Consider the following 24,878-nt stretch of genomic DNA (forward strand, 5'->3'; position numbering starts at 1 on the left):
CATAAAGCTGTTCAGCACTTCATCTCAGGGTACAACATCCTTCTGTCATAAACAAAAAATACAGAGGAAGTAACTGCACAAAGGAAAATAAAATAAACCAATGGAAAATTGAAATATGCATTGTATTTTGACAGGGTTTCTTTGTTTGTCTTTTATTGGTGGGTAATCTCTCAATTACTGGAAAATACTTTCTCTCTCCAGCTGTGACCAGCCTTGTTTTGGCTTGATTATAATTAACATAGGTATTGAACAGTTCTGAGTTGAATTATAAGCACTTTGGTTGCATTCAGCCAGCTTCTTCACTTAACGTCATGAGTGCATTATTAGGGCAGTGAAATTTCTTTGACTGTAAATGTAAGTTTTATCTGTGTTCTTTCTCTCTAGATGTAAAATTATTATGGTATTGTATATTTATCTCATTTGAAGCTGTTGATCTTTCTTTTCATGTTAGTTTCTGATTTCTTGGTTTCAGATACTGTTGTGTTGTTGGCGAATTTAAAGTTAAAAACCATCTTCAGTTTCTTCCAAGGGATGCTGTTTAACAGAAGAGATGGTCAGGAGAAGAGGAGTGAAAAAGAGGAGGAAAGGGTACTTGAGTATGCAGTGCTAAAATCAGTCGAGTGTGAAGAACTGGCAGTCATATTCCACTCTTAAAAGTTACAGACAGCATTTAACTTCAGAGCTAAATTCCTGTAAAGTTGACACCTCGACATCTTAAACTCGTACATTAATTCAAGACCAGATAGCCTGACCCGATGGACAAATTAGGCCTGCTGATTTACTTTGTAGTTCATTGTCCCTGCAGACTGACCAAAGGGGATCAGCCCCATTTTCTCTAGGATTTCCTTGCTTGAAAACCACTTGTCTACATGGGATGTACGTGTTGTCCCATGCCATCAGTTCCAGGGGAGGTTTCTCACTGAATTTCAAAGCAAATTCAAACTCTGCTTCAGGGTAATGGAGAAGTTTGTTGAACCAAAGACATCCTGACAACCCTTTACAGGTTGTCACTTTTCCCATGCCCTGTTTTCTCAAAGTCCTGGTTCACAGGCAGCACATCTTGGCAATACTTTTAACATTTATTACCAAGATGCTGCCTTTAAGCTTATCACAATTCAGCACAGTTAAAGCGTTGGATCCTCCTGTCATTCAGCTCTGTGGGAAGTGTGATATTTCCTTGTTTCACACTGAGATTAGTCACTTCTCACAGAAACAGGGAAAAGGGATGTATGTTCAGCTCTAGGTACCTAAGACATCAGCTAGGGCTCCTCAAAGTCAAGGGGACAGACTGGGTCAGCCTTTGGTGCTCTGGATGAGCTGAGTGTCTTCCCTTTGGGAGGGAGGGGAGAATGTAAGTCGGCCCTGAGTCTAGCCTGCTGTGTCCATTATTATATTCTTGCATGGGCCAAGGAAATAAAGAGCCTGAAAGCTGTTGAGAGTTGCACCATTGCATTAGTTTCTCCAACTTCTTATTTATATGACATTACTCAGGAACCTGGCCAAAAATAAGAGTGCCACAGCAGTAGGTTTTCTTTCTACACTACCATATCTTCTTTTGTACTCAGTCTGAAGGGAAGTCAGGCTGTGGTGAATTGTTTCACTATTAGGTCTTCCAGCATTTTTCTCTGCCTCTGTTAGGGGCTACTGTAAATTGCACTGTAGGTCTTGGTTGGGAATACTCCTGAGGTGTGAAATGTCTCCAGTGGGCTCTGTGTGCACCAGAGTCCTGATGCCTGAACTCCCCCAGACCCAGATCTCCCCTGTTGTCAGGAGCAGGTTAGTGTTGTTGGGACCAAGCTCCATGAATGCCAGTTTTTGAATCTACCTCTTACTAAATATCCTCTCTCAATAGCTGGAATGAAATGTAGTTGTAGTAAGGGATACAACAATGATCGGGTGTTTAAGCCAAGTTTTAAAAGAGGTTTGCTTCAAAGAGTGGGTGCAAATAGTGTGCTTAGTATCAGTTGTGTACGAATAATAACATGAAACTGTGACTGAACACAGAGGCGAAGCTCTCACAAGAGAAATGAACCAAAAACTCTTGAAGCCTTGTGAGAAACCCAGTATTCGGTGTAGCTGGCAGACACAGCTGTCTCCAAGGGGACAAAATTCAAAGCCCTGTTCAGAAACAGTGACCAAGTGATTACAGAATATGTCCTTGGGTGAGACTACTCTATATGCTTAGAGAACATCTGTGACTGCCAATGTATGCCTGATGATTGAAACACAGTTGGAAATGTGCTGGCACTGAGGGTATTATAAGGTTTTTAAGTTATAGATAGTATTGCCATTCAGGATGGAGGCACAGTTTTGAGAATCTTACACCTATTTTAGAGATCTGATTGACAATTTCCTGTCATAAAATTACTTGGCTCTGAATCCCACCAGAGATTTTTCAAACAAAACTTCTAAAAATGGATGCCATTAAGTCCCCCCCCCCCAAAAAAAAATAATCCTGATTAAATGCACTCCAACAGTATCCTGAACAGTGCACTCCAATACCTTTTATGACACTTTGGCTCTTCACTTAAAAACAGTGATCAGTATAAGTAGGAAGTATTGCGTTTCACTGAGATACTGACATTAGTGTGAAGACAGAAGGACAATAAGAGCAGAGGTCTCATGTGTTATAGTATAAACCCATACAGCTTTACAAAATACTTAAGAACAGCTGTAGTTTGTCTAAACCAATGTTCGAGCTGGCCTGCTGGTCTGTTTAATAGTATCCAGCTGCAGGTGCCCAGGAAGGACTATGAAAACAGGACAAACATGCAATTATCCTGCTTTTGCAACAGTTTCCAGATCTCCACAAATCAGCGGAGCTTTAGTGATTCACACTGGCCAAACATGTGACCCTCTTTATATTTTTTTTTCAGTCCAAAAAGAAAAATTAGTTCAGCAATAAGCATATGAAAATTGAACAAAATGACCCTCCTAAAATATCTTTTTCAGTTGCCTTGCAACAACCAGAATTATTTTTTTTAGTTGCTGCTACTAATTTTAAGACTTGCAGCTGCCGAATGTATAATTTTCCACAAAAAGGATGAGAATACCTGTGATCTTTATATAATGCAGAAGTAATGCTATACATCTCTGATATATAGAAATATTTCATAATAACAATACTGCTGCTTAGGTTATATGGCCTTTAACCAATCTGCTTAATATCTCTTCTACCATTGTGATACCTTAATAGCTTGCTGATAAAATAATACCATTAGTACAGTATGGTACAAGTCACCATTACCAGAGCTCCCATGACAATGCAGCAAATGATGCAACTAAAAACCCAAGTAATCTAACAGATACTGGCTTTGTTTACATGCTGTCATCCTTCATTGTTGATTGCCATGGGGCTCTGGTTGCTTCTTTAGCTGGCTGTTTTTCCTATTTTCACATTCACAAATTTACACTCTGACCTTTCTTATGCTCCTGCCCAGTACACGTTAATTGTGAGGTTAATGAGATTGTGGTGATTGGGGTATGTGCCAGATGGCATAGCCTGCCTCACATAGCTTAATTTACGCATGGATTTTCTATGAATTACATGGCCTTAAACTGTCACCAGCTTTTTAATTGTAAAATAAATCAGACTCCTTGGGTGTAGAGTTCCTGGGTGTTAACACATATTTTAGTAAAGACATTTCAGATTAAGTCTTTAAACAATCATTGAATGGCTTCACATGGAGAAAAGTCACTCAGACTGTGCTGTTCGTACCAGCCAAGAGTCTTACCATTTACACATCTGTGGAACCAGTCCTGCCTATGTAATGTGCTTAAGTACTTTACATTGAGGTTGCTCCCAGCACTTTAATTTACACAGTGCATGACGGTCCACCAGGTTTGTCATGGACTTCAAAGACTTAGGAGGGTCAGATGTCCACTCTGTGTATTTATATTTTTAAACTTACTCTTCTTTCATTTTTCATCAAATTTTTTGAGCTAGTGGGACTCTACTTTAGACTTTTTGAAATAGATTGTAATTGGATGCTGAGGATAGATAGTATAACATCCAGAATTTGTCAATGGGGAAATGATGGGAATGTCCAGGATTTTAGTATGGCTAATGAGGAAACAATTCAAAAGAGGGGAGGGAAAAAAGGATTAGCTCAGTTTAGTTCTACCAGATTCTCCCTTACGCAAGCTAGAAATTATTCACAGCAGCTGTTCCAGCTTGTTCTTATGATCATGCAGCCAGAGAGAAAAGCTCAGGTGTCCATCGCACTCTGTGGACCCTTGGGGCTTTTTGGAGGATGAGTGCTAAGGTGGACCTCGAGAAGCCCACCAGAATCCACTCAGAAAATGATATCTGCAGAATGAACAAGCACATCTCATCTCAGGCCTGGTCCCTGGCAAGTTTCAGGTATTGCTGAGATCCATTTGATGCATGGCTCCTGCAGTGGATATGTGTGCAGCTGGGGACTGCTGGAGTTCTCCCAGGCATATTTCTGAGCTGAGGGAGAGGGTAATTTGAAGCCAGACTATCTGAATCAGTGCTGGGCATTGAGTGCTGCATGATATGGCATATTATAAGCTCACCAGTAGCACCACATGTGTAAGCAGTTTGATGTGCCATTAGATGTTTCTGGGGCAAAACATATTTGCAATGAAAAGATCGCCTTTTCAGGTTCTTGTCCCCAGCAACTCTGTAAGGCTCTGGTTCAGAATTATTATGGAGACTCAAGTTTTCCTTCCCAACCACCAAGTATGTTTGGTTGCTTAGGGAGAGAAGGAGGATTTAACCAGATCTATCTCCATTTTTCTTCATTATCAAAAGTACCTTTACAAAAGATGTGTGTTTGAAGTGATAAAATTACTGAAGTGTATTTTTGGGAAAAGGCTTACATTTTACACTGAAATGCTTTGGTTGGTGTGTGTAATACATTTGTGCTGTTTAATTAAGAAAACCACTGCTAGGATACAAATACGCAGACTATGTGGATCGCATAACCACAGATTGTGGCTCATACATGGAATTCCCAGCCACAGGAAGCCAGTTGTTGCAAATCTGGCAGCTAAACAGGCAGACACTGTCTCCTGCATTTTCACATGGTCTGCAGAAAATACAAAGCTGAGGCACCTCTTGCAGTAGTGGCATCCAGACTCAAACAGAAGTGGCCACTCCTGTGCACTACTTGCAGACTGGATTGATCTGATTTTCAGAGTCTGTAAGCGTTAGCTGAAAAATTTAGCCAGTGGATAAGATCTCTGCAACTTATAATCACTTGTCTGCCTCAGAGTCAATGGGGGGGAAAAAAAAAAAAGACAGTAAATTTCCCCTGGCCTTATGAATGGGTAGAAGTGTCTGAAAATTTCAATGAAACTCTAGCATGATGGGGCCAGCCAACAAAACTAGTGAGACAGAGAGCTGTCTTTTGTTATCATTTAGGGATCTTGCAGTCTGCGGAGGAGGCCTGCGAATTGCATTCTGCAGGGTTGAAGGAGCCATTTTTCTGCTGCTTAAGTATTAATGTGGCTGTGGATGTGGAAAAGTGCCTTCCAGCAGGACAGACACAACACTGCTTTAAGTGGTCTGATGTGAAAAGGGAAGGTTGACTGTTTCAGGACCCTGGGGCAAGATGTCAGTCTAATGTGTTTCAGTTGTGTGGGTTCAGCATAGGGAACATTGGAGAAGAGCAGTTAATTTCTCCAGCTGTGAACCTACAGTCTGCTCCTTGAATGTGCCTCCCTCGGGCTTCACAAAGGCAGAGATAAGGTACAGAAGTGTCCCTGCATGGTTAAAATTGTAGGGTAGATGAAATCCTTCCTCAGCTTTAAGATGTTGCTCGAATTACAGTAGTACTAAAGTAATAAATTCATAGAAAGGGAGGATGGCTTTCCCTTACAGAGTGCAGGCTCTGACATGGCCTGCAGACCAAGTACAGAAGAGATGTGTGAGGACAGTGCCTACTGTGCTGGGCCTCCCTGTTTTCCTACAGTTAGCACAAACCCATGTGCCTCACCCGCCAGGGAATGCAACCTTAAATAGACTTGCCTTTATTTATAAAGTAAAACCTTGTCTGGAAAGACAGAACCATCCTCAATCAACATTCTGGATGGTTTGAGACAAAATATTTACTTTCCCTTTACTTAAAAGACATACAAATTACTTCTGCATGGACTTGTTTTGATTTTTTTGTTTATTCTTTGGATGTTTTTGCAGTCCTGCTTTTTTTTTTTTTTTCCTTGGGAGGGCACGTCACTGGCCTTTTTTCCTTTTTTTTTTTCTTTTTCTTCTTTCTTTTAACTCTTGAGTGTGTGCACTCCTGTTTGCCAACATTGATGTTATGACAGCAGCTACAGACTCAGGTGTGCCTTGGATCTCTGCAGGGATTGTTTGTAGTACTGTGAACTCAGAGACACAGCAGACAGGGCTCTTTGAGGGGGAGGATGAGTAGATGACACAGGGTTATGGTGAACCACCACGAGTCACATGGAGCCACAGTAGCAGAAGGAATGGTTGGCACAGAGGTCCCCATGACCTGCTGGATGCCCTGTCTCAATGATAGCCCTGCTTCAGCCTGGTTTTCCTGCTTTCCCTGTAGTTGGAGGAGAATGTTTCACATATCTGAAGGAAGAAGACATTGTCCTGATGATGTGCACCAAATCCTGGTAGAAAACTTCCTGCCAGTTTGCCTTTTGGTTCGGGAGAACAGATTCAGTCCTACATCATCCTGCTTGGAACGTATGTGTTGTTAAAGACTCAAAAAGTGAGTATGCTTATCCAGTCCAGACTTCAATAATGTCTCTACAAGGATCTGAGGCTTGCTGTTTTGTAATTCCCTGGGTTCTCTTCTTGCCCTCTTTGACTATTGGAGTTCTGTTTGCTTTCCTCCCCTCCCCTGGCACTTCTCCCAGTTGCCATGATCTATCAAAGATTGTCAAGTTTGGCTTCACAGTGGCATCAAAGTAGCTCCTTCAGCCCTTGTGAGCACATCACATTGGGGCCCATCTTCTTATGTATGTCCAGTTTGCTTAAGTATTCTCTAACCTGATCCTTTTCAATCAGAGGTGAGTCGTTCTTGCTCCAGACTTTCTTGCTGTTTTCTGGGTCCCCAGTTTCTGAAGTCCATTCCTAGTAGTAAAGCCATCTCTTCAAATGTTTATTTAGTCATGCAATATTAAGGAAGTTTCAGGGGAAAGTACTTTTTTGAAGTGACACTTGCATGTGCTGAGGAGCATGTGTGCAAAGTTAGAATAAAATCGTGGTCTCATAGGCTCAGTTGTGCCCTACCAGACTTGTGCTTATAGGATCCTTTTTTTGTGCACTTTGTTTCTTGTGAAGAGGGCCAAATGCATTTGTCCCAAGGATTTCCCCTGTTCCTAGTATTCCATTACTGGCTGCAATGAAGATCTACCTCCCTATTTGTATACCACCACCAATGCTAAGTGGGTAGTCCTGGCAAAGCATGATACAACCAGCCTTACATTTCCCAAGCACTATGCTTTGGGGAAGGGACAGTCCCTCTTCTCTCCACTCACTGCAGCCAGTGCTTTGGGGACACACCTGCCTGCTGCTGTCCTGGGTGGCTGTGTAAGCAGGCAGGGCTGCTGCCCAACAGCAGCTCTCTGTGCTGATGTCAGCCCTCTGGGTGCACCCAGCTGCCAGTTCCCTTTTGCAGAAGGGGCTGTGCGTGAGGGCACTTGCCAAAGTAAGCCTTGTGCCTCTGCCTCCCTTTTAAAAATCTCTTATCCCATTGAGATATGGCTTGATCTGTTGCTGTATCTCAGCCACAGTGGCTGTGTGTTTCCCTGCTGTATTTGTCTCAGTGGTAGTGACTGCAATTCAGTGATTACAGCCCCTATTTAATCTGCTTAGGGCAGGGTTGTCAAACCCTGTCATTTTCACCAGGGGCCACATCAGCCTTGCGATTGCCTTCAAAAGGCCAAATGTAATTTTAGGACTGTATGAACATAGGAATAATTACATTTATACAGTTCTAAAATCACATTTGGCCCTTTGAAGGCAACCACGAGGCTGTTGTGGCCCCTGGTGCAAATGAGTTTGACACCCCTGGCTTAGGGAATAGAGAAGGTATGTTAAAAGGTGAAAATACTTCTTTCCAGAAGATTTCTAAATATGTGTGGTGCCTTTTTTTTTTTTTTTTAATTTGTTTTCTTCCACTGTATGAAGAAATAAGGAAGGAGAAGACAGTCTAGCTCAGACTGTGATAAAGAGGTATTTGTTTCCTCACCCAACAACATTGATTAAGCTGGAGGCAGGAAAGTGTATTCATTTCCATACTAGTGTTCCAAATCAGTGCCACCTGCCAGTGGAATTGAACTTAATAGATTCCTTTAACACCATGAGATGCCAAAGTTACATTGACTCTGTAGCCTCTTCTGTTGGAACAACATCACCATGGTGAATGCTTTTCTTCCCAAAATTGTTTTTGCAGCAGTGAAAATTGGCAGAGATTCTCCTATGTTGTAAGGCCAGAAAGGCGCAAGTAGAAATTGCCAGTTCTAGTGTAATGAGGATGTAGTCACTTGGAGCAAAATGCTGTAGCTGTGTAACGCAGGCTATAGTGTGCTGAGTGCTGGAGAGCGATGTCTTGGCCTTGACTGAACACTCTGGGTACCTGCTTATCTTCAAACTGGGTGTGAAACTACTGGCAAGCAAAGTAAAAGTTTGTTTTGACCTTTGTTAGGTTTGCTCTGTTAGGTTCACTGTAGTAGGGCAGAGTAGGAGCGGATCTTTCAAAACTCATTATACCCAAGCCCTTAACACTGATACAAAAGATTTTTTTTTTCTTGTTCCACTGTCTGCAAGAAATGGACTTGGATGTCTCACATAACTCTACTGCTGTGCTGACAATCCTCAGTAAAAATTATGTTGATCATCCTGCTAGATGATATTTTTCTTTTTTTGTTTTTTTTTTTTTTTCCCCTGATTAATGCATTTATTAGAAAGTGTTTTTTCACGTGGGAATGGAGAGATCAAGTGAAAATACTTGCAAAGAGATGAGCCAAACCTTCCCTAGACGGAAAAACTGAGCAAAGAAAATATTTTCCTGAAAGTATGCAAGTGCAAAACTTTTAAAAAAGATTTTGCAGATGACTTATGTTTAAGCAAATAGATTATATTAGGGTATTCAGGAAATAATCAGCTTTCAGCCAAATAACACCTTACATTTTCTGTCCTTTTTGTTTCCACAATCTAGGAAAGCTAAACAGAGATGAAATACCCTATGGAAACATACAAAGCATGGCAGAGGAGGATCTGAAAAACACCTTTACCGTAAAAATCTACATTATAGTGTTAAAAAAACAAAGGAAGTATTGCAGTAAGCTATAGAACAAATACAGAGTTTATGGAGAGCTTTTAAAAAGCATGAAGCTACTGGAGATTAACTTTCTAGAAAACCAAGCTCCTACTAAAACCTGTTTAGGAACTGACAGAGTTGACTGTTGCTGGAAAACCACTGCTTGTTGCTCTCTTTGGGTTGTCTCCAGATCAGTGCACATTTGCTGCTCTTAGGAAGTCTGTGTCCTGTGCCCTGACCCATAGTGTCTTCATCTCCTGTACTGTTGTCTGACCCAGATTCAAAGGGATCCATGATGATAATACAGCAGCACCTGGGACCTCAAGGCCTTTAGGTGCCGAGGTGTTTTCCCTCTTCTGCTGTCACCTCAAAAAATGTTCAAGCAGAAAAAAAAGCTCCTGAAGTCTTGGGGCTGTTTGGAAATACACGTGCTGGTGTTGCTGGAGCAGTTTTTCCTCTAACACCTGCAGATTACAATACATTTCAAAACTTGTATTGTTCAGGACAAAATTAGAATCCAAGCTTCAAGTTTCCTCAGAAACACCTGGTTGCCAATGAATCTGCTTAACATCCTGTGCCTTGGAAAGGAAAGTGAGACTCCTTTCCCTGTGAACAGTTTTGCTTATTACTCTGTGCCCCAAACCTATATCTGCTATTGCAAAACGGTCACAGAAACATAACATTTCCCCTCATTTTGCACAGAATTGAATTACCAAGAAAAGTCCAGAGCAAGGAAGTGTTCAACCCTTTGTCAGTGAATCCAGGCTCCTTTAACCTCCTCCCTCCTATCTCCCTTTACTCTGGAGTACAATTGACCCAATACTTCATCTTGGGTCTTAAGTCTAAATACGTATTTTTCAGAAACAAGAACAAGCTCCCATTTATCCTTGAGTGTACTTCTGTGCAGTTTAGATACTTTGTGATCTTTTGGTCGCTGTTGCAAAGCTGCTGCAGGGAGCCAAGTTTCCCTTCTGCGGATGGAATAGCGCCCTCTGTCTTTTGCTAGACGTTTGCTGAATACTGACCACATTTCTTCTACCACACACTATTCTTTGTATTATTGTTCTGGGATGACACCCAGAAAAACTTCATTTGAATAAAGAGAAGAGTCCACTGGATATATCCCTGTGGGGTGTCTTCAAAACCATGGGAGGACACAGCCCCCTTTTTTATCCTCGTCCCCCAACCACAAGTGATCCCTCCTGCCCTCCCCACTGGCTGAGGTACTCAGAAGATACAACCTTTCTGATACACCTATTTTATATCCCCCCACCAACACCCCCAGTTACCTGATTGATTAAACCTAACTTCCCTGCTTTTATCTTGTCTGTCACACCCTATTTTTGTAAAGACATGGGATAGCTGTTCCTATCAATACTAGTCCTCTCCAGTGCGTACTGCAGTCCGAGAGGGGGCATGAGCACTGTCGGTGGCAGCAAGCAGCTCTTATCTTCCTTGGGATCAAGGAATACATGTTTGACCCAGGGCTCAGTGTCTGTAGCTGATAACGTGCATTGTCAGGAGTGTTAACCACTGTTATGAAGTCGGGATGACCTTGTATGTTTACATTGACACATTTCACCAAATCGACAAATTGCAGTCACACAGCCTGGCTGTACAAGAGGTGCCTGCAAACATTTCCAGTCTATTTTTCATTCCTATACAGGAACTAGTAACCTCACAGTCCTTGCATCTGTGGCACTCCCTGGGAGACGTAGGATCGAACGCATGATGTAGCTCTCTCACAGCCATGGGTTATACATAGAGAAAATATTAGAATGCAGTTGCCCACCAGCTGGGAAGCAGTAGGAAAAGGTTAGTTGCTGAGAAAGGGCTGCGGACACAAGTTCAGAGTGAAAATAAGGATGGAGACCAAAGGAATTGCAATTGTTTACTCGTAAGAGGACACTGCATCCCTGCTAACAAAAGCTAGAAAGAGGTCTGTAATGTAAAAAGGATTAGGCTGCTGACGAAGAGCTAATATACACACCTACACGTTGGCGAATGCGGATAATAAAAAAACTGATTTTGTGTATAAGTATGGTGTTGAACTGATTTGAATCTGGAGCTGCTATTTTCTCCCAATTTTGTAAAATTTCAAAGCTTCAAATATAGATCAAATTGCCAAAACATCATGAAAGCAGTTTTAAGCCACTGGCAGATTAAGGGAGGAAAAATAAAAAGAGGTTTAGTAATGCCAAGATTTTAGTAATCTTTTAAAGTCTGTAGGGTGTAGCCTAGTTGAGTTTTCCACCTACTTCATGATAACCATAAGAACTGGAATTGTTTTATTTCCGTACTTTGACAAAACAGAGAATGAATAAAGACTTATTCATACGTGTTCAAAAAGAGTTAAAGGCTGAAATAGTGCTACTTGGAAGGGTGCAATTGTAAGGAGACATTTTGTGGGAAGAATAAGAACAACACATTGAAGAAATAGCAAAAATGGATTTTTTTTCATCTCTTCTAAACCCTTTTGAAAGTTGTGCATAGGAATTTTTCCTTATATTGTCTTCTGTGGTTATGACCAGCTTGCCCCTTTTTTCAGATTTAGCCAACCTTCAACAGCCCTATTATACACTGGAACCACACCAGTTTTATTTCTTGTGATCTCACCTTGCTGCAACTTTCCCACATAGTGTCATGGGGCTTCATATGTTCTTTCACCTGTTTATTTGTCACTTGTATTGAAACATCTAACTTGCATTATCAGAAGAAAAATTAATGAATTCTAAAAAGTATTAAAAACAAAACCTTTGATTTAGCGTTCAGTATTCTGGATTGCTGAAATATCTTGGCTACAAAAAAAGACTGAGGTGGGCATCAAGCATCTTCATTATTCTACAAGAGAAGAAATTCATTAAGTGAAGAGAAACCAGACAAAAGCCCAAAGTATAAGTGGAAAAATGCTACTTTTCTCCCAACATATGCTAAACAGAGCTTCTGAATGTTCACAAATAGTTTAGAAAACTGAATTTCCCATTCAGAATGGGGAGCTGAGGTCAGGGGCACGTTGATGAAGAGTTCAAATGAAGATTTGTACATAGGTGACACTTTTAAATGAGCAAAGAGCATGTGAGAAAGCCTGTTCTGACATCTCTTATAAACTGGGTCAGCAGTGCTTGCCACAGGTGAAACCACCTATGTGTCTGTTTAGCAAAACTGAAACCAGAGTTACCCAAATGTGAAACAGACCCAATGAGAGCTTATGTCTTTGTCATACTTTCTGGAAGCCACACTACATGAAAAGAAAAAACCCAAACAATGGAGGAAATAAATAAATAGTGCATCTTTTCCAAGTATTATATTGTGTTTGGTTTGGGTTTTATTTTGTTTTGATTTTACTTATTTCTATTTTATTTTATAAATTTTATTTTATTTTTCCACCTCCTATCAGAGATCTAATTCTAATGCAGATTAGTGGTAGTGACTGTAATATGTAAAGAGCTTAAATAAATCTTCTTGTTTATTCACCCAGTCCCTGTCCATTGTATTGATTCAATCATGTACTATCCACCTAATTTTGTCCTGCTTGTTTTTTGTAGCCACAAGGTCAGCCCTTGCTACGTTGTTTCAGGGAGTTCATCAGGATGCACCAGCAGTTTTGCTTCTTAAAGGCATGGTATCACACTCACACAAGACCTGTTACTTCACAAAGCCAAGGTGGACTTGCTCTCAAAACGTATCATCAGAGTCAACCACGACTAAGTCCTGGTGTGCCTTCTGCTTTCCACCTGTCAGGTTTCACATCTGAACTTTCAGTTTACCGGTTTGCCATTTCATGTGACCTGGTTGTTTGAGCTCTACTTCTGAGTTTCTTGGGTTGACCTGAGTTTAGGAGAGTAGCATTACAAATAAATGGAGCCCTTAGTTATCAAATGTCCATGCCTGGACATTAATTTTGCAATATTTCTAAGGAGTCCCTTGAGTTCACTGCTGTCCTGGTCAGCCTGTGAGGCACAGATGAAATGGAAAAGCAGGCAGGACACATCTTTAAAAATGTAACAGTTTCTTGAAAATAGCTTCCTTGGCAGCTTCCTTTTATTAACCAGGATGTCTGATAAAGACCAACATCCTCCCAGGCATAGACAGGCAGCTCATACCTGCACAGTCAGGGCACACTCATGAGCTACTGGCCATACATGGAAACCTCTGGGCTCCTGTGGCTGTCCTGCCTGTAAAAAACACAAATACACATGTTTTTTCTCATGATGACAATGTACTGTAATTACAAAGGTGTTTTCATTTTAGGGACAGGAGCATTTTAGATGTGAAAGCCCAAGTTGTGGTCTAAAAAAGTGAGTTCGAAATTTCAGAGTGATTTTCTTCACTGAAAGTGTTCTGCATCCATACAGTAGAATTAAGGTTCTCTTAAAATTCACAAGGCATTTTTATCTGATTGTCAATAGGTTGGAACACTTCCCAGAGAGCAAACCCCTTGAACTTCTTTTAGTACAAAGAAAAAACTAAACCAATATAAAAGCCTCAGTGAGAGAAACAATGAAAAAGACTTCTGGGTCACCTCAGGGGAGAATGCTGTTTTATCAGATTTTGATCATTTCATACACAGAAGTGAAGGTAACCTGACATCATGCTTTTGTAAAGGAAATTGCTCTGGAGTGATTTTGTAACCATTAACACTGACAACAGCATCTCCTTAGAGAATGGGCTTTTTCCAACTGTGAGATGAGAGAGCACAGCTGGCTTGCAAGAAGGCATGTGTAGAGTGAGCTGTGTGGCAATGAATTTTTAAAGTACATTCCTTCTGTTTGCATCAAAACACTTAGTTTCCTTTAAATTAATATATGCAAATAAGCTTTGCATTTCTGTTGGCTAGTTTATACTTCAAGTTGTTCTATGGATGCCAATCACACACGCATCCTGCAGAAATAGGCTCTAGTCCTGCTACTAGTCATGTAAGACTCTGTATGGGCCCTGTTACCAATTTGGGTTCGTAGTCTAAGTAAGAAAACGCCTAAACCTGTGAGATAATGCATGATACACTGGTACATGCAGTTAAATGTGTCTGTGTGCCAGAGTCTGCTAATGACAGGAAACAGTGTGCATTATGGGGCTTTCAGATTTTGATGCAATTGGATTCAGGTTCAGTTCTGGCAATTAAATGAAGGAAAAGCAGTTGTGAAGTACCAGTGTTTGAGTAACTGCTCTGTCAGAGGCTTTGAAAACAGGAATCAGAACTTGAGAGGTATATAACCTTGAAATAACTTATTTAATTTTTTTTTTGGACAGATACAGAACACTACTGCATTTTTTTTTCTGGTTTTTGGGAAGAGTTTTTTCCAACAAGGAAGTCTCAGGATGACCTGCCTGCAAGACTAAGTTTTCCTCTAGTATTTTCACTGTTCTGTGTCTGTTAAGTCTGGCAAAACCTCATGTGGTTGCCCAGTACTTAAGACTCAGAATCATGGAATCATAGAATCATTTTGCTTGGAAAAGACCTTTAAGATCATCAAGACCAACCATTAACCTAACACTGCCAATGTCTCTGAGAACCTCATCTACATATCTTTTAAACACTTCCAGGGATGGTGACTCCACCACTTCCCTGGGCAGCCTGTTCCAGTGCATGATAACCCTTTTCGTGAGGAAATCTTTCCAAATATCCAATCTGAGCCTCCCCTCACACAACTTGAGGCCATCTCCTCTTGTCCTATCACTTGTTACTTGGGAGAAGAGACCAACACCCTCCATGCTGCAACCTCCTTTCAGGTAGTTGTAGAGAGTGATAGTGCCTCCTGTCAGCCTCCATTTCTTCAGGCTAAACAGCCCTGTCTCCCTCAGCTACTCCTCATCAGACTTGTGCTCCAGGCCCAGGAGTGTGTCCAGGTGGGTTTTGAATGTCTCCAGAGAAGGGGACTCCACAACCTTCCTGGGCAGCTTGTTCCAGTGCTCTGTTACCCTCACTGTGAAGAAGTTTCTTCTCATATTTAAGTTAATCTCTTTCTCTGTAGTAGATGTGAGTGTGAACTTGATTCCAAATTACTTACCAAATAAGCTTTCTCTGTATTAATGATGTAGCCAAATCCCTAGAATCTTCTGAAATATCTAAATATGTCTGTCTGGAATAGGCAACCCAGAGATTTATGCCTGTTTTCCTTGTTTATTAAAGGATAAAAGGATGATTGTCTTAAACTAGATTTTCTGATTTCCTGTGAATTACAAGGGAGGACTTAAGCTTGGTGGGGTTTACAGGTCACATCTTAGTTGCCAGGATACAGATAAGAAATATTTTCTTTACAGAAATTGTCATATTACCAGTTTTTTGTAAAAGGTCCATCTCTTATTAGGTGATGTTTTCTGGATAATCCTATGCACGGGACATGATTATATGGTAAAGTCTGCTTTGGCTTTAAGAACCCACACACTTAATGCATTGGGGGCAGTGTAATATGAACATGGATTTTAGTTGGTCAGTTTTAGGAAAAATGAGTGATGTCCAACATCTTTTATATAATTTGCAGCTACTTTTCTCTTCCATTTGCCTTGTTGAAATACGTTGCTGAGAGGTTTTGTGTCAGTATTGCTAACCTTTCCAGTGAAGACAAAACAGTGGATGTTATTTCTTGCGGGTGTGCAAGGGCTGGACCAAACTGTCTGGTAGGCAGGCAGGCAGAGAGGCAGTCAGGGGGGCTTCTTGATGGTGCATGGGAAACAAGTGACCTTTGTGTGGCTTGTGTTTGATGTTAATTGTCACAAGGTAAATGGTTGTGGAAGAGAGCGCCATGTGTATGGCAAAAAAGGGTGAAGTCACAGTGCCTCCCTCTTCCTGGAGCTTCTGGCTGCCTCCTGCTCACAGTGCCCAATGCTGCCGGCCTGAGCTCTTCCCAACACTGGATTTCGCACTCATCAGGACCCCTAAATATGACCTGGACCGAGGAACATGGCTGAAGGGCAGCTTATTCCTTCAAGCTTCTATTACTGCTTCTCTTTGAATAAGAAAGTCCTCAGAGGTTCTTGCCACACCAGCTGACCTTTAGGCATCTCCTCCAGGAAAATCTTGATGACTTTTAATATCTTTGGAATTAAGATGTGAATCACTTGTCTGAATAAGAACAAGCTACTGGAACAGTCTTGGATACTCAGTGGCAATTATTTCCCTGAGTGTTTGGTGAACACTTGGCCTGAATTGACTTTGTGTGCTCCAGCTTGGGTCAGCTGACAGGAGTCCAGAAAATAAAGGTCATTTTAGAAAGAGTGTGGTAAAGTTCTGCAAATAGACAGAGTCGTTGTAAAGTTGAAGATTTTAGTTTTATTTACCTGTTCTACAGAAGCCCGATGCTATTCACTTCCTCCTCAGTGATTATACTGACCCATAACATAGCCTTTTGTGGATAGTTTCATTGCTTCTGCCATTTACTAAGAAAAAAAAGAAGTACATAGAAATTTACAGATTTCTATTTATAAACAGAAATTCATCAAATCAGTGGAATATTTCCTTTGTTAAAGAACAAACTAACAGCCTACACTGTTAAATATCCCACAGCCCTAAACCACTTTTCCATTATCGTATTTGTGTACCAATGTATTAAGTGTTACAAAGAGAGTGTTTCTGTTGGTTCTGCTTTTATACTGAGTCCAGTAATGAAATAATTGGTCAGAACGACAAATGGTAATATTGCCAGCTAATTAGATTGTCAAACTTCTGGAGTGATCTTTTTTCATTCGTCTGAACAATGGAAAATATCATAAAGTGTTTAAGGAGACTATAACAGATGAAATTTGTCATTAATTGATTTTTATAAAATGAACAGCATTAAAGACGTGAAACAAACCAAACAGGTGATATAAGGAAATGAAAAAACAAGACTGCTTCAAGAGTTTTAGTGGTTCACGTCTCCTTCTGGAAGATATGTTATAGTTTCTTATATGGAAATACTGCATAGCAGCTCTTACCTGTGAATGCAGAATACAGAATCTGGGCCACCACAAAGAAAGGATGGCTTTGTGATTATCATCCCTGGGACCCAAGAGTCTTTGGTCCAACCTTCAAATCTGCAAAATACTTCTTGTGTTGCTTTGGGCAAAGCAATCAAGCTCACATCTGTCAAAAACTTATGCACATACCTGATTTTCATTTGTTAACACATGACTTATCCCATGATATGCAATTTCTGTTTTTAGAAAACGTTTCTAGGGAATACTTGTGTGAATTTTGACAATAATATTTTCCAGAATTTAGGCATCAATTTGTCAAAAGAGAAAAGTGTGCAAGCTATGTTTTCAAGTTTCCTATTAAAGAAAAATAGTTTTGTCTCTTTTTTCCCTCAGGAAAATATTTTCTTTTTAAATTGTTGAAATCTGTCAATGCCTTCTGTGTCATTCACTGAAAGTCAAGCACACATTTTCTGTCCTTCTGACATGAATCTTGTATTTCTTTATGCAAACTGTTTTTCGTGAATCTTTCACTAGGACTAGGAAGGCTGATTCTACCAAAAATGCTTTTGTTAAAAGTAGTCAGAGGAAAGTGTAGTTTTGAAGAAGATAAAAGCTAGGGACAAGATACTCTGAAATGCATGAAATTCACACAATTCTTGAAATAAAAGAGCCTGACAACAAACACTGCTGCAATTAGACAGAACTAGCAGCTGCAGGAGAACCTGCTGGAAATGGCTACCTCACACAGTTCTCCCTGGGAAAGTTCTCTGTGATGTTTTTGAGCAGGGAAGTACTGTTACCTCTAATTTTATTTCTGCTTTTAAATGGATTTTAGTTCATGTTGTGAGAAAAAGAACAACTAAAAATCTTTTTTGAAAAGTGAAATAGTAAAAAATAGTATCTGCTTTTTAAAAGTCCATGTCAACTACAAAATCTCATAATGGTTTCCTAATTTCTTTTTATTTCACTCCCTTTTCTTCATGTAAATATTGTACCTCTCTGCATGACATCTTCCACTGAAAGACTTGTGTTGCTTGTATGTTTGATTTGATTTAACTTGTGGTTCTAAAAGCTCCCGATCATGTGAGGTGCCTTGTCGGAAGTTGTAGAATTTAATCAACAAATAGATGGAGGTGGGACCTGTCCTAGTCTCCTCCCTCTAGGAATATGCTTTTCTTCTCTTACTTTGACACATGTAGACAATGACCCTTTCCATCTAGCTGCTGTAGTCCTCTCCCATTGCTCCATCAGATGAGAACAAGTGCTAAGCACTTACCTCTGAATTCTCCTCTGTGTCTAGATCTTTCTGCAATTTTCTGTTTACACCATCTTGTGTCAGAAAGAGATGGGATTGTGCCAGTCACCAGACCACCAAATACTGAAAAGATCTCCCTGCTCCAGTAGCACACTGTTTAAGAAAACAACAGGAGGAAGAAAAAGATTTTTAAAATCTGAAAAGGAAACTAAGGAAAACTGTTTGCAAAGATAGTCAGATGAAACAAATGGTGACTGCATTTGTAGGAGGTAGAAATAAAACCATACTCTGATCTGAACTGAAATGTATCTTCTCATTCGACATTGCCTTAGGGCAAAATACGGTAATTCAGACATTTTGAAAGACTCAGCTGTATTTCCTGTGTAGCCTAATGCTGCCCCATGCTATAAATACTCTTAGCTACCATTTCTCTCTATAGTTCCTGCTTGTATTGTCACACTATGTTTTGCAATCTGTCACAGACATATTTGACAGTGCTTGTCTGGTTTTCCTCAGATTATCTTAATAACAGCACTTCTAAAGCATTAAAAGCTATACAGCCAGGCTCCATCTACCACTGGATATCTCTAAGGCATTGGGAAAGAAAGCCTGTGAAACTACTTGTGAATCCTCATAAAACAAAAACTAAGGCATATATATTTCTGAGCATGTATGTCAGCAAACAAAGGGAAAATGGGATAAAATTAGAAAGTCAGTATTCAGAGTATAGTCTAATTTCTAGTGAGTTGTAGATTAAAGCTATTGTAGCAATACTGTACAATATGGTTTATTCCTTCCCCCCTACTCCCTACTCCCAGGCACAAGAAAAAGTATTTCTTCAATTACAGAAGTTTGGGAAACAATGAAATGATAAATAGTGAAAGGCTCAAGTTTCCTGTTTGCAGTCTGAGCACACAAAACTGAAACCTTTGAACACAGAAATAGTGTTGTGTTGATTCATTTCTAGCCAGCCAGTAATTGGTGGTTTGTAGACATAATCTGATCACAATAATTGTGAATATTTGGATTGTAAATACACACCACAAGAAAAAGACATTAGGAAGCAATTAGAAAGGCTGTGGTAGTATATTAGCATCTACTATACTGCTAGTCTATAAAGCTCTTGAAAAGAGTCAGGGGAGACAATAATTTATAGCAGTAGGAAAGACAGGCTTGCATTCAGCCTCTGAGTCATCTGTTTGAAACCAGCTCAGAGGTATTTACTGGTAACCTTAAGGAGATACCATTTATTTGTAATGGCCAATCAGAGTGCATTTGAGCAACTGTCTTTTTGGTAATGTTTCATTGCAACTAGTTCTCTGACTTTTGCCTGGATGGAGTTTGGAGACAGAGGACTAAAAGAAGAGACTTCTTACTTCCAAGTCAGTGTCACATAGACAGTCACTGTGCTGTGATATGTGGGAATTGGCTCAAAGTGCAGTAGGGCCTCCAGAGATTTCAGATCTTCTGTGACTACAGAAAATGCAAGGGGATTCAAGCGGGAACTCAACAACTTTTAATTAACGGATTGGTCTTGGCAACATTTATCTTCTTTTTTCCATTATGCCATCTCCAGTGTTGAAACGTTAAGGCACAGAGAAGAGACTCGTGTTGTACATGAGATAATGCAGAAAGCTCTGTTCCTTCTCATCTTCTGAGTCAAGGAGTGTGTGTAGACAATGCTATGTCTCCTTCTCCAGAAGGCTAGAGTATGTCTAAGAGGATCAATAGACTAGGTGAGGAAAGCTGAAGGGAAGTGAGACTCACTGTAAAAGCTGATAAATCCTGTGAGCAAGATTTTCCGGCCCTTCACAGGATGGGTACCCAAGGCAGGGGGATGTGGGCAATCTTATTCCCAGTGGGCAACCAGCTCCTTGGCTTGTGTTTCTTCCAGCAGCCTCTTTCATTGAGAGAGTAGCCAGACATACTCTTTTGCAGGCCGTGGGGTCAGCAGATGAAAGTTTGTATGATCATCTAATCCTTTAAGAGTCTGGGACACCTTGTGCTCCCTCTAACACAGGTCTGGTTTCTCTCAGTGGCACCCTGACTGCTGCAATTATAGTGGGTTGTAGAATCCAGACCTGATGGTAACTGGTGCTGACTCTTGAGTTATTTCTTGAGAACTGCTGCTGGCTCCTTTCACTACCCTGTGGTTGGAATGGGAAGGAATGGAACAAACTACCAGCTGCAGGGGAAAATAGCAAGAAATTACTCATCTCCGTGAAGATACTTTACTTTAATTTAAGGGGGTTGAGCAGGTTCTCTTTGGTAGTTTGGTTCTGCGTACCCAGTAATCCTTTGGCAGGTGATGAGAAAGTGTTTTCAGTGTAGAAAAAGCAAGTGAGTCAAGGAGTCTGGGTGAGGTCAAGTGTGCAGTTAGGCATTTTTCCACCCTGGGCACATGTAACCATTAACATTCAGTACACATTTGCCACTACAGCTTGTTTGAGCTATCATTTTTTTTTTTTTTTTAATTGTGGCACATCCATCAAAAGTGCTTTAATGTTCCTGCTTACCAGAGTACTGAGCACTCAACGTGCCCCTGTGACCACTGCCTCTTCACTCTTTGTCAGGTGAGGACTGAAGTGTGAAGCTCTTGTCTTCCGTAGTGGATGATCCTTGTTTAGTCTCTTTAGAAGACAGAATTGCCGAGGTTTTGAAAAGAAAAATATCTGAATTGAGGCTTACTGAAAACATTGGTACTTCTATGCTCATGGGGCAGAAAGAGAACAAGTTGGTATAAGAGCTCTTTAGAATAATGACATATGTTTTTTTAAGTGATGGGATGTACAGCATCACTTCTAAGTGATGCTGGGGAGTTAAGGAAAGTTCAGAGGTTTTAGAAAGTAAATAGATACTGTTACCTTTGTGCAGACAAACTATTCTGCTTGTGCAGCTTGCTGTGTGGTGCTTTCAGTGGGGGTTAAGGAAGGGTGCCAAAAGCAGTTATGTGAGGAACAGGCAGAAAAAAAAAAAAAAAAAGGAAACAAAACCCCAAACAAACCAAAAAGGGTGATTATTTATGATTATTTATATGATTATTTATATTTAGTGACAATGTTAGTTACAATGGGTCAAAAAAGGAAGCCCCAGACAAAGCCACAGCTCTACTGACAGGAGGTGCAGGGAGAGAATTCTTTGCTTTTGGAGTCCTTGTTACCCCTTGTTACCATAAGCGAGACAAAAAGTGAGAACAGAAACCTAGGCATGGAGAGCCATTGTCTTATACAAATGCATAGGTGCATCTAGGAGTAAAATGCGGGTTCTCTGGTCCATCTTCAGGATTATTACAATCCAACAGTTGGCAAGCACTGTCAGTCTATAACAGTCTCCATTTCTATTGGTAGCTTGGAGCAATTTCTGAACTGAGCTGAACAGTAACTGATGGGGTCTTTTTATGTATATAAGTGTCTCTATTTACATTCCCAGTGTAACCACAGTGACAGGACTGACAATTCAGCCTTGACACTAACATCAGGAAGATCACCACAGATTACTGGACCCTTTCAAGTAGCAAAGAAGAAAAATCGTGCCGTAAAAATTCAATTTCCCACTGGCTAAATGACCCAGTAGGCTGCAACCCCTCTGCTTACCTGAACTGCATTTGTTTCCAGAGACTGCCGGGTACTGGAAAGAGAAAAAGGTGATCTCTAGGAGAGAGAAGGAAGTTTCAGCAGGAACTGAAGAGGTGTGCTGGGTGTTAAAAAAAATCCCAAACACAAACAAAAAAGAAGAATGGGAAAAGAAAGAAAAGATACAGCTAGGTCTGTCTGTAACGGTGTCGAAGAAAACTCCATTTTGAGGCAGCTGAACATATCTTGACGTGTAGCAGAGAAGGTGTCAGAAGTGCTGGTTTATTTAGATAGAACTACTGTTGCTAGTGTCTGTAGAAAGACCTGTGAGAGAGTGCCAGATGCTAGCACTGAACAGCCAGAGAGCTCTGTAGCAGTAGATACTGTATTGGATAAAATTTATTTCTCCAGGACAAAATGGAAGTAGCTTCTGGATCCTCCTCAACCCCCATTCTTATAAATTCTGTGCATTTGAGCAACTTGGGAGGCAAAATAAATAAGGATATGGGAGCAGATAGTTGGGCAGTACTTAGATCACTGTGAACTAGGGTGTTTGAGACTGCCCATAGCTGCAATGAGCCATAAAATATATTGGTCTGCATAATATAGGGATAAGCAATGCTGAGCAATGCTTGTTATGGGACCCTTAGTTTTCTCAGAGCTCCTTGGCTGTGGAGGTGGGAGCAACTGGTGAGTAACAGCAGACCCAGTTTTAGCTCATCTGGCACAAGCAGGCACTACGTGTTGTCACGTTGCTCTTTGAAAATGAAGGGTAATGTGATGAAGATTTACAGGGTATTTCAAAAAGATGGGCCAAATTTCAAAGCAGCACTGCTTTGAAATTTGATCAATTTATTTGAAACACCCTGTAGTTAACCTCCTGAATAAAACAGGCTGGGTCATGTCACCTGGGATTCCTGCAGTTTCCCAAATATGGTGTAGTTAAACTGCAGCATCTCTTTTACAAAGACATGTGCTCCTCCTCTACATGTGAGATTCATAGAAATAGAGAACATGCTGCTTCCACTGCTGCCCTCATCCAGCAGTTGATTTTTCTCCACTTTTTGCTGTCTTCTGTGAGTCCAGGTTTGGACTAGACTTGTTTGAGCTCCCTGCCACTGGATCTCTTTAGGCTCTGGACCTGATTAAACCAGAAAAGTTTTCTTGTAGTACAAGGCTTTTTCTTCAGACAGGCTGGCTCTTCTCAGCTTTCCCTTCAGTAAGCTGATGAATCAGCCTTCTTCCTCCCCTCGTAAGAGGTATGCTCTCTGGCTGATGAGACATGTATGTGGCTCTCCTCTGAGCCTCTTGCAGTATTTAACATCTTTTTTTTTTTAGCTGTGCAGCAGAGCAGGGAGCAGTGAGTCCTTGTTGTTTTCCTGACCCGAAACTCGAAGGCACTCTTGCTTTTTCTGTGTTGGTCCCAGCTCAGTCCCCAGGCCTGTCAGGCAACATGCACGGTGCTTCCCTGCACAGGTCACCCTGCAGGGTGACCACAGACAAACACAGACTTCCAAAAACTGTTTCCACACAGTCTAGGGAGTACTCCAGCACAAGTGATGAAAGCTCTGCCTTCCTATGGGACTTCCTACCAGGCAGGAAATCTTGCAGTCTCTGCTCTCAGAGCAGCAACTCATTCTCTGGTTGTGCCTTTTCTCTGACTTCCCAGGAGAACGAAACCCCCAGTCTTGCAAGGCTTCGGAGCTGTTGATAGGGGGGTTAAAGGTGCCCAAGAGTTGGGTGGCATACTGTGAAGACACACCAAAAAACCACAGTTTTGGCATTTCCACTGCACTGACAGCTGGTGGGTGTTTGCTTAGTATGACTGAATCATCGTGTATGGCACCAATCAACAGGTACATAGCAATTTTTAGGCCAGGCTGTCCAGCAGTAGCACGTGGCTGTTCTATGAGGCAGAGGTGAACCTCTTCTCCCTTGCCTCCAAGGCTTGTTTGTGATGCAGTGGACACACCACCGGCAATCACCTGGTGGAAACCATTCAAGCCACCTTGAGCTCTTGTTTGAGTGAATCCACTAGAGGATTTAAAGTTTTAGCAAGGTGCCTGGATTGCTTGTCAAGCTTTTGAGCTCAGATGCCAGGTCTGAATACCGCTCAGCAATATTAAGGTCCTCGGTTGTTCAGTTCACTCTATCTTGTGGGTAACCTTGAGGCTAAACTCCTAGGAGGTACCCAAGACACTGTCCAGTGGCCTGAACATAGCAGCAGGAATTTAAACCAGCAGTTATTAACAAACTAAATTCATTTGTGGTCTAACAAGAAAAAAGAACAGAATGGATAAGTATTATTTGACAAATAGTAAGTGGGTGTCTTGAATCACTGTATTTTTTATTATAACTAAAATTCTTGTATCATAATTGTAATACCCAAAATCGATAATAAGAAATTGGATTATAAAGAAACATTGCCATGATGTTAAATGCATTGTTGGTGTACTGGAATCCTTTACAATCCAATAATCATACCTCTAACACTAGTTATTGCAAACTGTGATTTGAGAAAGTTAAATTGTGAATAATAATTCAATACAGGACTTGATGTTTATTCTATTATGCATAAAGATAATAGATATAAAAATAAATTGTTTACGTGTGGCAGAAAGCCTACTGATTTTAATTTGGAATATTTAATTTTACTGTCTTTTGTAGAACAGTTAGAGGATAATTCTGCTCTTGCTTACTCTTGAACAAATAAGGGTAACTCCACAAAAGATATGGGCTCATTTGCAATTTTGTGCCATAGATCTGAATAGTGTATATTGAGTTTCCCTCTTCACATGACTACCTTCTGCTCAGCAAGCTTTATATAAGTTAGGAAGAAGTTTTCAACTTAATCATAGATTAGCTTTGGCTCTATGCTATGCTGTGGAA

General features: G+C 40.7%; 1 protein-coding gene across 5 annotated transcripts in view; it reads left to right on the top strand.

The window, feature by feature from the left end:
• Window positions 1-24,878, top strand: part of NRG1 (neuregulin 1) — a 473,787-nt gene that overhangs the window by 33,808 nt on the left and 415,101 nt on the right. For 3 of the 5 annotated variants that reach the window (XM_071801978.1, XM_071801983.1, XM_071801981.1), the window contains exon 1: window positions 6,552-6,710. The exons of the other annotated variants lie outside the window; for them this stretch is intronic. The gene's annotated coding sequence lies outside the window, so the exon portion shown is untranslated. Of the gene's footprint in view, window positions 1-6,551; window positions 6,711-24,878 lie in introns of those variants that run through there. 5 annotated transcript variants of the gene reach the window in all.

The sequence above is a fragment of the Patagioenas fasciata genome, chromosome Z (assembly GCF_037038585.1).
Source record: "Patagioenas fasciata isolate bPatFas1 chromosome Z, bPatFas1.hap1, whole genome shotgun sequence".
NCBI classification, from domain to species: Eukaryota; Metazoa; Chordata; class Aves; order Columbiformes; family Columbidae; genus Patagioenas; species Patagioenas fasciata.